Here is a 13,077-nt window from a genome sequence, read left to right on the forward strand (position 1 = left end):
CTTTCATTAGGAATAGTTGGGCTCTGCTTCGAAAAATGGTCCTTCATACTCTGCAGACAGTGCAAATTCCACGTCAGCTTTAGTTTGCCTTTGTTTTTTTCGTTGCCTTTTTCTTTGTTTTAGTGCCTTTGATTTTGGCCTGCTCTCTCCCACTCTAGGGCCCAGATGTTTTTTTAGTGATGTAAAGGCTTTGTAAACGAAATCGTTTTTCATAATACCATTTAAGGGAGTCTTAGTGAATTCGCACTTCTCTTTATTTTCACTTAACCTGAAAGATCAACAACAAATCTTTTTGTTGCTAAAAATTATATTGTGCGCCACACGATTGCCGGCTTCAGGAACTGCCTGGGCTTGCTCTTCGGGCCGGAAAAAAACTGTTCCAGCCGGAGAGTGTCCCAGCGCATGAAAAAGCGTGCTACAAGGTCCGAGCGTGGCCCATGAGTGCACTATGGCAGCCTGGCTAGCTGCACCACAGCACCCATCTATTTAAGTGCTGTGCTCTTATGATGTGCTGTTTTGTCGCGGGGCTCTTCTATCATATGCGCTTTTGTAGCTGTGCTACTCTGTCGCTGTGCTTTTCTGTCGTGTGCGCTTTTAACGCTGTGCCCTTTTGACGCCGTGCTGTTATGTCAGTATACCACTTTAAAGCCTTCTTTACTACATCTGTCGTTACTCGTGGGATGTCTATCTCTTCTGATCTACTTCCTCGTAAAGAATTATCTTGGATTTCACTGCTACTCTGCAGATCTCTAGAAAACTCCTTAGCTACTATAACTATTTTATCCCTAATTGTGATAACATTGCCTTGCTGGTCTTTAGGCGCATACATGTGACTTTTCCCAGTGATTCCCTCGTGTATAGCTATAAAAAAAGTGGGTAGTTCGAAGCACAGCAGGCAAGAAACTTGGCGGAAGCTGTATTAGAGTCATTAAATTGCTTTTTATTACCCTTTTAAGCCTGAAACGTTTGATCGTGCTCTTTGAAAACGACGTTGAACTTCTGGCACGGATGCGCAAAATATAGGCAACCCTGGGCTCTCTGAAGGCTGGAAATATTGCTACCGCGACAGTTCAGCAAATGATTTACGTATTTTCTATATAAAAAACGAATACACATCTAGGTAGTTCGTGCACAGGCGGTCACGCCAAGTGGATGTACTTTTCTTTGCATGCAACGGTGGCCGAGTGTTTGAAATTTCAGTGATGGTAGCTGTGTCTCTTGGCCGTCGCCCTACTCCTAGCCCGGTTTCGTTGCGGTGGTTCTGACGTAGCGCTGAACTGTTTTGGAGTTTTTCCAGCTTTGTAACCCAAAAACGACCCTTTTCGCGTTTATTACCCTCTCCGTCCTCCTGCCGAGCTAATATTTGCTTCTTTTCAAATTTACGCCAATGGCTGGGCCGGTTAGGATTGTGGTTGCTTCGGGTTGTTTTTATCGCGTGTCAACGAGCCCTGGTAATATGGGGTCTTTAATTGTTTCTAGGTTTGTGTGCGATGCAGTGCCATGTCCTTTTAGTTTGTTTCAACTGTTTAAAAACCCCGTCATGTGAAATAGATTTTTATAGATGTGAAAAGGCGGCATAGGATGGTGTAACTACGCAGACAGTTTCACCCACATTTTTCCTTTTGGGCTGGATATTTACCAAAAATACTCCTAGCGAGCTGGTTTAACCTGCCAAACTATCTGAATATTCCCGCAATAAGGCGAGGATGTCCTTTATAACGCCACCCTGTTGTATACGTTGGCTGGGAATATTTTACTTTGTTCGGCACCACGTGACACAACACGGCCTTCTCTGCAGCGCCGAAGAAAAGAAAACATCTAAACCTGTAACACTGTCGGTGCTAATATGTTCAAAATTGGTACAAAGGCGCTTTAGAGCTTTAATAAAGAAGGCGGCGAAACGATTAGAACTCGCAAGGAAGAACTAGAACTAGAACTAGCAAGAAAGATTTCCGTTCGAAAATTTCGAAATTCGCGCAGCTCCATTTAAACACGTCCGCCATTGCGACAAGCTTCTCCAGGCTCGAAAAGAGTGTACATAGGCTGAACACGCAACGTTTAAATAAAACACAGCCTCCAGATTTTTGAATGGGTGGACCATGACCTACAGAACGCCGATATCAATATTTGTTTGGCATGGGATAATTAAAAAAAGCCACACTTTCTCCAACTTTGACCTTAAAGTAGTTTTAACAGATACGCTGTTACAAGTACGATTATTACAGTTTTAGAGTGCAGCTGTTTTAGCTCGTGCATTCGTCTGGTCGCTTAAGCAAAAAAGTAAAAAAATGACGAATTGGTTGCCATCCCGCCCTGCGAGGGTGGATGTCTTGCAAAGCTGTTGTAAACGACAACAAAGGGTGATGCAAGGAGTATTGAATTTTTTTCTTCTGCTCGGCGGCTATTGTCACTTGCGCTAGGACAAGTGTAACTAAATGAGGGTACAGAGTATCGGCACAATTTTTTCCTATTGTTAGGTGCTGCCGCCATCACCATGATTCATTTCGCTATACGTGACATTTGTTTACATTGCGATGGTGGATGGGCTCCGCCATTTTTTGTTAGCGCTTTATAGTCGGTAAATTCTTTTAGGCTTAGCTTGTCGTCCCGGCTCGGCGGCTGCGCGCGACTAACGTTCTGGAAAATAAGAATTGAAGATTACCCGTGCAAAAAATTGTAGCGGCAGAAGTGTGCCCAAAAATGCCGTTATGGTCCATCTTTATAGAGTTGTTCACAAACTACCCGGTTGAAGATAAAAGCGAAGCTGTCTAGGCGGCGATCTCGCAAATCTTTTTGCGAGATTCATACGCCAATATCGCAAAAGGAAAGGGCCGGCGCTTTTTTGCGTGCCTCACTGGCGATACTCTAATACCCTACCCGCTGACACTACGCTGGGCTTCTGTAGCAGCAAATGCTGGGTCCTGCCTAGCCGGACGTATGCACGCAGCGTCTTGGGCAAGAACTGCTCTATGTAGTGACGCGAATCATGCCTAGCCTTCAACAATATTCGGCAAATCTACGCTTTAATAGCAACGCGTGGTGAGAAGCCCCATTGTTAACATGAGACTAATCATCCATAATGCGGTTTAGATGCTTGTTTTGCGTTTTTTTTAAATGAATTCTGCGCTTTCTGCTGCATGACTCTTTGACGTGACACATGCACTCGGCGTCTTAGGCAATGGATCGTTCGCGTTTTTGCCAACGGAGAGGGAACTTTTGGGGTGTTACATATTTAAAGCGACAGGGACAAGAAGAGGACAACGAATCTGGCATGAACTGAGGGAAGGCGGGGAACGAGGTGGCGCGTGCCATCACTATTAGGTTTTAATTAGGTCCTCCCTCTACGTCGCCCGCTCCTCGGTTTTCAACATGGGGGTAGAAGTGTACAGCTTTGTTGGAAAAGAATTTCTGGGTGCCAGGCTCCTGGCCCAACCTTCGCACAGCTGAGTGGGCATTCGAAAGCCTGACTTAGCTTTGTCGTCAATGCACCGACGCGGTGGCTTTGTGCTGTCGCGTAAGTGACATTTGGCGTGCCGTGAATCCGTGTCGAGCACATAATTATATTCACGGGAAGCATGGGCCGGGGGAAGCAGAATTGCACTACCGAAAAGGAAGAAGCGCACCGCGAACGCCATCACGTCGCTTGTCGAGAAAATATAATACGACAACGATCCAACCCGGATATTGCACCGACGCGGCTTCACTGTCGTCGTACAAAACGACAAAAGGGTGTGAGATGATTGCTGCTAAATAAAACAGTGTAAATACTTGAATGGGCGGTGCTCTACCATGCCGTCCACAACGGCTTTGCGCTGCAGGGGTCCGGCTCCTTCCTCTCTCCAGTGATCCGCTGTCGCTGTGTGGACCAACCGGAACGACCAGGTGAAAACGAGCTTGTGCTCAATTGGCGTCTTTCCGCTTTTTATGTAGCCTTGAACCACCAATGCAAGCTTCGCACACTTTTTTAGCTGATTCATTTCCGACCGACATTGGAGAATTACGCGTTTATTTAATTCCATTTTAAAATAAGATTCAGATGATTCCTCCAAGTGTTCTCTGTCAGGTGCCTCGGGGAGGTGCATCTGCAATAGCAAGAACTAGGGAATGTTATAAAAGTTGAAGTTGATGTTGAAGTTAAACTTTATTTCTCTTGTTAAAAAAGCGCTACAAATAATGAAACAAAAGGGTCCTAACACTTTTCGCCTAGCAGCCGCCATTGTCACCCCTTTCACAATTGATATTTGAGATTATTGGCCCAGTGCACCCGTATTTACAGCATTTTAACAAAGTACACCACAAGCAAGACTTCTAAATCGTAAAGAAAAACATAAAATGAATAAAATCACTTATTCTGTTCGCGTTCTTGTCCGTGGATGCCCTCCCGTCAGTATAACACGAATATACATTCATAGTTTTATTTTAGTATCCGGGCTATTGCTAGACCTTTTGAGGTCTTAGGCAGGTCACAGTTTTAAAGAAATGTCAGGCCGTATTGAGGCAAGCGTAACGTGGCTGGAGAGCAGAACCGGATTTCAAAAAATACCATAAAGAACATTTTTCGCCTGTCTTCAAGTATGTCTTACTGCAGAGTATGAACCAAACAAAACACACTCAAGCAGTTGCGCGAGCCTTACGCGCCAGATCCCTGGTAATAGGCACGGTAATAACATTAACCGTCGCCTAGGACATTACCACAATACTACGGCAGACACAAACGCTACCAAACTAACAGTCGGCAAACTGCACCAACAACTTATACCACATGGCACACTTAGTGCCTTGGCCCAGCCGTGGCTTCCGCAACATCAAATAGTAAACGAAAGCCCTCAATACGGGGCCCGGGAGAACAAACTCCTGGCACCCTCTACCATTAAAGTCAACCAACCCCACAAAGGGTGTAAATGTTCAAATTTGACAACTGAATGAAGGACACCATCAACACTTAAAAGTTAGGCGCCTGCAGGAACATTCTTTCACTCTAAGGAAAGAAACAAACACCCAAAAAAAACCAAACACACAAAATGAGGCTAGTCCTGTACCAATAACAAAACGTTTAAAAAAGTTCAGTGTCTCTCCACGCATTCGCGGGTGCCGGTTCTTTCAGTATGCGCAACAGATTGTTCATCCCGGTTACGGTTCACTTGCTGTCCGCATGCGATGTACTGAAAGTTCATTTTTCATTACTTCAGACACTAGTTCTCACACAAGCGCCACAAGGGGGCCCTACCTGCACATTCCATGGCCCACCATGACCACATGCCGACGAACGCAAATAATGGGAGGCACTCGCCTTTGTGCCCAGAGGTAAACTCCCTACGGTGGTGTAACAGCGGCTCTAAGTCTCAAGAAAACAGCGTTGAAACCGCCCAGGCGCGCTACTCGCGAATCACACGCCTCACGACAGCGCAACGCAACCAACACACGCACACAAAAAAACGAACAAGGGGGAGAACGACAGTACAGCTAAAACAAACAATAATCCTCATCTGAGTGTTCCCCACACACCAGAGCAAAACACGGTAACAAATAAGTGTGCACCAAATAGCCCTGACCCTTTCTGTCTAGCACTGCACAGTATTAAGCGCAAGCACCCCTTTCAACGGCGGCACACACCGACCGTCGCACGGAAGCTGATTCCGTTTCATGCACCACCAGCTGATTCTACTAAACAAACCGTGGTGTGGCTCGCGGCATCCCGTGCTCCTAGGAGAAAAGGAACACTCTGCCCTGCAGTTACGCGTGCGAAGTCGTTGCACCTGCGCCGTCACACCTGACGCCGCCTTCCGCGTTCTCGGTCCCGTTGGAATTAACCTACGCGCAAGACGCCGCCGGCCGACTGCGCATTCATGCTTGGAGCACGCAAGCTCAACAATTAGGAGCGCCGTTACGTGGCCCCCACATGACGCCTGTACAACCTCTGCCTCCTCCCAGATGACCATGCCCTCTACAGCTTCGCTCGAGCTCTGAATTAGGTCATCCACGAGGGGCTCCTCGCGGTCGGCCGCGGACTCTACCTCGGCGCACGGAGCAGTGATACTCTCAACACTTCGTTGTGCTGCCTCGGCCACAGACAGCTGTACATTGCCCGCCTCCACAGAAAGAATTTCCTAAGCTAGGACAGCTGTGTCGTGCAGTTCTGTGGTCTCATATGTAGTGGTTGGAACGCTAAAAGGTTTCTAAAAAACTCGAGTTGCTTCAGCCCCCTCAACAGCATTCCTACTCTCCTCTTCCTGTGGCGTTCGAAGCGCCCATCAGGGAACGAACACTGTGAAAACATTTCTGTCCTCTTCGAGTTTACCAATCCTGCGAAGCTTCGCTTTTTCATAAGCGATCTCCGCTCTTCCTTGGGCTAATTGAGCACTGAGCTGCTCAGACGTACATATGAACGGGCTACCCGCGCCCCTGCCACCAGCCAGCCTTGCCTTTTCTAAAGTGTGCTGAGCATTTTTGAGAGCTAATTTAGCTATCAAATCCTCAATCTCGAGCACAATGGCACTAACCTTCCGGCTGGTGCCACGACATCCCGTTAGCATAGTGGCCATGGTGAACCCAGAGAAAACAAATCAGGGCCCAATGTCCTCTCTCCGGCTTCGGTCGGGTCGCAGTGTCACTGGTGGATCAGCTTGCACACCCGATGCGCTGCTGTCGCCGCTGGGATGGGGCCGTGCTCCCTGAGCCAGAGCTAAAGAGGCCTCCTGCTGAGTGCCTCATCGTAGAACCGCGGCTTTCACCGCCCTGAACGAGAGCTCACGAGGCCTCCCGCCGAGGTGCCGCCTCATGGACCCAAGGATTCCACTGCACTGAGGCAGAGTTAACGAGGCCTCCATCTGAGGTGTCGCCCCGTTGCCGTTGAATCGTGGCTTTTGCCGCACTGAGCCGGCGATCACGAGGCCTCCATCTGAGGTGTCACCCGTTTCCGTTGAATCGCGGCTGCTGCCGCACTGAGCCGGAGCTCACGAGGCCTCTCATTGAGGTGTCGCCCTGTTGCCGTTGCATTGCGGCTGCTGCCGGACTGAGCCGGAGCTCACGAGGCCTGCCGCTGAGGTGTCACCACGTTGCCGTTGAATCGTGGCTGACGCTGCACTGAGCCGGAGCCTACGAGGCCTCCCACTGAGGTGCAGCCTCAGCAATGCTTAGAATCGGGCTCTTTGTTGGCCAGTGCCGAACCATGCATTGAACGAGTCTCTCCGGAATGCCCCACCAGCTCAAGCCCATGGTCGTGGTCATCCTGTCGACTGCGCCAGTTAAATGTCGCCTCTCCATCTTCTTGGTGACTGATGAAGACGAAATAATAAGGTTCTTTTGTTGCTAGAGCCGGGAGGACGATCTCGACTCACTCCGATGGCCGACGTCCGATGCTTGAAGCGGGTGAGGGATGAGGACTGCCTTCTTGCTGGATGTTAGTTTTATTTACACTATTTACATTACTCCAAGTATCTACTTCAGCAGAGAGTGACGGTTACATGGTCACTCTGACCGCAGCAGTCTGTCCAGCCAAGATCTATATTGAACTAGATCTGTCTCGACAGACTCCCGAAAAAACCTAACACTCCGGTTTTGATCCCAATAACCACGCCTCTAAAGGGGGCGTTGAGGAAAGAGCGAAAACCCATTCAAAATAATTAATATGAACCATTGCTTGGTCGCAACAGCCAACGAATCCCACACATGTCTCCACCTGCTGTCACGCGACACAACACTCTATCTCATGCACTCAAAGTACGTTTCGCACGCACGTTGTTGCAACCGACCAGCACGTACAACCTAATGTCACTGACCGCACAGAGTGCACAGACCATTTCGTTGAACGGGGCGGCATCTGCTCAAAAGCCAAGCCGAAAGCTTAGAGCAGTCTTCGTGCGGCTAACCTCTTCCCGCGTGCTCGCCTTGGCGCCTCATCTGTGCGCGCACCGGGACAATGGGGAGTCGTTGCTAATTCCCTTCCAGACTAAAGGACGCCGCTGCCCGGCATCTGCCCCACGAGAAGAGGCGTTCCAAGCCTAGGCGACCATCTTCGACGCGAACGACCAATCGACGAACAGTGCCGACGTCTGCTTCAGAAATGCTCAAAAACCCAACGACCTCATACCAACAGAGATACTCGGGCTAAGCACCCGCGCCTTTGGAACACAAAACAAATGGCGCAAAACATTCACTCGGCAGCCCCCAACTTTGCGTCCCGACGGTTGCATGAAAGGAACGCCGCCTGACAGCTACCGGCAGAGCCGACGTCGATACATGAGCCACCGGCAGCTTTCATTTATTAATTGAGGATCCCAACTAATCAGACGTATTAAGACCTTTCCCGTACTCAAGCAATTTCTTGAAGGCAGTTCGTGTGGCTAGTGAAAGGTCATAATGGGTATAGTTTACCAAAGCAAATAACGGACCACACGAGCAAGAAAACAAGGACGAACGTTAGACATCAACTGGATCTATTAGAAAATTCACATACACACTATGATAGAGGCGTACGCACAGGGGAAGAGAGAGAGAGAGAAAGAGAGGGAGTGGGCATGGAACTTCAGCGAAGATGTACACGCATCTGACACCCTTTGGTTATATTAGGCAGATCTTGACCGTCATTGCCTCATGTACCAGTCCTTTGCCCGGAGCCGCGTCTGCGCACCCGGTACCGTTCCTGGACACGCGCTTCAACCAGACCCTGCGATCACATGACTTTCCCGCTTTCCAGCCTTCTGGATCGCGCTTTCGGGAATGCCTTCCGGTGCTCGCCTCCCGCCCCATCCCCCCCGAAGTTATCAGCATCGACGGATGCATCAACTGGCGGCTATATAAGCAGCGGGTTCTTCTGCCGCCCCTTTAGTGGGCATGGAACTTCAGCGAAGACGTACACGCATCCGACACCCTTCGGGTATATTGTGCAGGTTAGTTCACCGGTTTCCCTCTATGCTAAAAAAACAAACAATGTTTGTTTGCTGATGCTTCCATGCCCTCAAGTTTTCCTTATGTCCATTTGCGAGTGCGTTCATGTCGTTAGGCTTCTGGTTATGTCCGGTGATGTTGAGGAAAACCCGGGCCCGCCAAAAGAAGATACGGGGAAGCAATACAACGAGTTAATTTCGTTGATTAAGAGGCTGCACTCTAAGATAGACGAAGAACACGAAGAACTTATGGAATCCATTACCGAAGTTAGAGAGGCGCAAGTGCCTCTTGAACAAAAAGTGGCAGAATTACACAACCGATTACACGCCGTTGACGAATGTGTCTGGGTCTCAGACAGTGAGCCGAACCGTCAACCAGAGGTACTTTTGGTGAACAAGCGTTTTGACGAATTTGAAGATTGTTCTCGCAGAGAAAACTTGATTTTTTATGAAATTTAAGATTGCGCTTCGGAAACGTGGGCGCAATCAGAAGAAAAAATTTGCCTGATCCTCAATGAAGTTCTGAAGCTAAACTTGGGAAGTAGCGAGGACCGCATATCCCGCACGCACAGGCTAGGCAGATTCGTAGTTGACAAATCTCGATCAGTGATCGTAAACTTTGCTTCTTTCAAGTTCCGAGAAAGCATACTGCAGTCTAGAAGTAGTTTTCGCGAGTCTAATGCATCAATCAGTGAGGATTTCAGCCGCGCAACAAGACGCGTGCGCAAAAAGCTTTTTGAATTCGGCAAGGTGAGTGGCGAGAAGTATAGCGTCATGTAAAATAAGCTGTTCATGAACAAAAAAAGTACTCTCCGGTGACAGACAGCGTTTGTGAGCTGCATACGCATGCGCAAAACCTATCAGAGGCTTCGTCCTCCGCTACGCATGCCGACGGAGATAGGCTTTTATCCTAAGAAAGTGCACCCCTCGGCCACTTATCGTAACTACTCATTTTTATATTCTAACGTACGAAGTGTTCTTAACAAACGCGATGCATTACCTTCAATTTTTGGTGACTGCGCCGCTGATGTTGTAGTGTTAACGGAACCCTGGCTTACCCCTAACATTGCAAGTATAGAGCTGTTCGATTGTGAAAATATTTATACGATTTACAGATGTGATCGAGACGAATCGCAAGGAGGTGGTGTCCTTATAGCAGTAGCTGATTATTTAGTTTCTAGCCCAGTAGTAATAGCATCACCCTTAGAATTTGTTTGTGTTTTCGTCAATATCAACTATCCAAATGTCATAATTTGTGGCTGTTACCACCCTCCGAGTGCGACACCAGCGTTTTGCGAGCAGCTGCATGATGTTTTGAATGATATTGTCAAAAGGCACCCGCATCCACCTGTTCTCCTCCTAGGCGATTTTAACTACCCGAAAATAAACTGGTCACTTCCTTGTTCTTCGTCAAGCACAACTCCAGCCGACAGTTTGCATTTCGTGGAACTATTCGAAGTCTTTAACCTCACCCAACTCGTAACGCAGCCAAAAAGAATGGGCCCTACTTCATCAAATGTTCTTGATCTGATTCTCACCACTGTACCAGACCTTCTGCATTTTATTTCTTATGTCCCAGGCATAATGACCACTGTTTCGTGCACTTCAATCTTACACGTTCTTTTTAGCGTCGGTCAAACAATCGGAAAACAATAAGAGACTACTCACGTGGCGATTATGACTCAATCAAGAGGGAACTCCAATCGCATTTTGAAAGCTTTGCTCATGGCTGCTTTTTACGCACTGTTCAAGAAAACCGGAACTTGTTCAGAACGAAAGCTGAATCTTTATTCACGCGATACATTCCCACATACATTATTAAGGGTCGCCAACGCTCCCCTTGGTTCTCAACTGATTTGAAAAAAATGCGGAATAAAAAGAAACGGTTGTTCCGTCAGGCAAAGCAGACTAACTCATTCGCCCGTTGGCACGTGTACAAATTCGTCCTTTCCGAATATATAGCAGCTATCAAGGAAGCCAAGCGCGTTTTTCTTAATAATACCCTTCCCTCAATTCTTGCAACCAACCCTTCTAAGTTTTGGAAAACTGTTAAACCTAGTGAAAAGAAAAACATTTCGCTTACGAACTCAAACGGGCAGCCAGTTCACTCTGAAGACTGTTGCATTGCATTAAATGATTTTTTTTGTTACTTCTTTTCCGAATTGTTATTCATCTGCGTTGCCACAAATGCCTAGTCGTGATTTTTTACCTATGTATCCTGTGACCGTTGATGCCGTTGGAGCGCAACATTTAATTCACAACCTTAAGTTATCCTCTTCTTGTGGCGTAGATAAAACCAACTCGAAGTTTCTAAAAAATACTGCACTGTGTTGATCAATTTGTTTTTTCCTAATCTTTTCGCAATCTATTCAGGGCTCCACTTTGCCGCTTGACTGGAAAGTGGGGAAGGTGGTCCCTCTGCACAAGTCTGGTAACACACAGTCTTCTCTCAATTACAGACCAATTTTCCTAACCAGTGTTCCTTGTTAAATGTTAGAACATATAATTTACTCCAACCTTGTCTCATTCCTAGAATCAAACTGTTTTTTTACTCCCTACCAGTACGGATTCCGAAAAAGTAACTCATGCGAAACCCAACTTCTTTATTTAACTAATGACATAGCATCAGCTTTAGATCACGGCTCACTTGTGCATTGCATTTTTCTTGACTTTCAAAAATCTTTCGATACAGTACCTCACCAATTACTCCTCCTGAAAATTAGTGGCTTAAACATCTACCCGAACATTCTTCAATAGATTGAATGCTTTCTGACTAATCGCATTCAGTTTGTAACAACTAATGACTATAACTCACCTCTTTCTAAAGTAACATCTGGCATGCCGCAACGTTCCGTTTTAGGCCGTTTACTTTTCCTTATACAGTAAAAGCTCGTTAATTCGGATCTCACGGGACCGGGAAAATGTCCGAATTATCCGAATGCCGAATTAACGAATGAACAGGAAAACATTACAATCACGTTGTAGAAGCATACCTTTAGTTGCTGATGTATTTTGCGCGCAGATGTCGGCTGACATGAAAATTTTTCTTAGCTTTGCAAGTGGCCAAGAGCACGAAAACTGTCGGAACTGCTCAGGCAAACGTCCTCCAATATCAAAAGCGCCTCCGAGAATTCTCGTGAGGTGCGATGAGGTCGCGGCTGCACCTCCTCGCATGACTCTTCGTCAGAATCGTGGTCTTCCTGGGCGCATGTGACATCATTAGTAACTTCTTCATTGGTTAGGAGACCAGTCGTGGTGACACAATCATCAATCGCGATGTAATCATGATGTAGTTCGGTGACGCTGTGATCGCCCCCACTAGTTGATGACGATGGCTATGCCTCTCAGGTTTCGGTTTCACTCCAGTGGTGCCAGCGCTGCTAATTTACCACACTTTTTTGTAGCGGCAGCCTTTAGCATTCATCCGAATTAAGCAGTGCGGGGCCGAATTCTGACGAATTAACGAAGGTTTGGTCCCATAGACTAACATGCTGTTTGGCCGGGACCAATAGAGCCGTCCGAATTATCCGAATTTCCGAATTAACGGGTGTCGAATAACGAGCTTTTACTGTATATATTATTGATCTCCCCGACAGTATTAACTCCTCTATAAGGGTATTTGCAGACGATTGTGTCCTTTACCGCAAAATAACCAACGAATCAGATAACCAACTTCTATAGCAGACCAACCTGGTGCAATAAATGGCTTATGACACTCAACTCTAACAAATCTAAGTGCATGTCAATAACCCGGCGATCAATTTCTCCCGTTTGTACCTATATAATTAACGCAGTCACCCTCCAGCCTGTCTCTTCATATAAGTAAATCGGCGTTTACATTACCAACAACCTATCTTGGCACACGCATGTTACCTACATCTGTAATAACGCTAACCGAACGCTCGGATACTTGCGCCGTAACTTTTCTCGCGCTCCGCTGTCCTTCAAAATTCTGCTATACCGATCACTAATTCTCCCAAAGCTCGAGTACGCGTCCGCTATATGGGATCCCGCGCAGCACAATCTAATCAGTGCGTTAGAATCTGTTCAGAGCCGCTCAGCTCGGTTCATTTGTTCTAATTATTCCCGTACTGCTAGCATATCAGAAATGAAATTTAACCTTGACCTACCCAATTTAACTGCCCGGAGGAAACTGGCGCGACCTCATTTTTTCCAAAAGATATTTTTTCAC

This window comes from Haemaphysalis longicornis, unplaced genomic scaffold (genome assembly GCF_048455015.1).
Source record: "Haemaphysalis longicornis isolate Haplotype H1 unplaced genomic scaffold, Haemaphysalis longicornis Haplotype H1 scaffold_6, whole genome shotgun sequence".
Classification (NCBI taxonomy): domain Eukaryota; kingdom Metazoa; phylum Arthropoda; class Arachnida; order Ixodida; family Ixodidae; genus Haemaphysalis; species Haemaphysalis longicornis.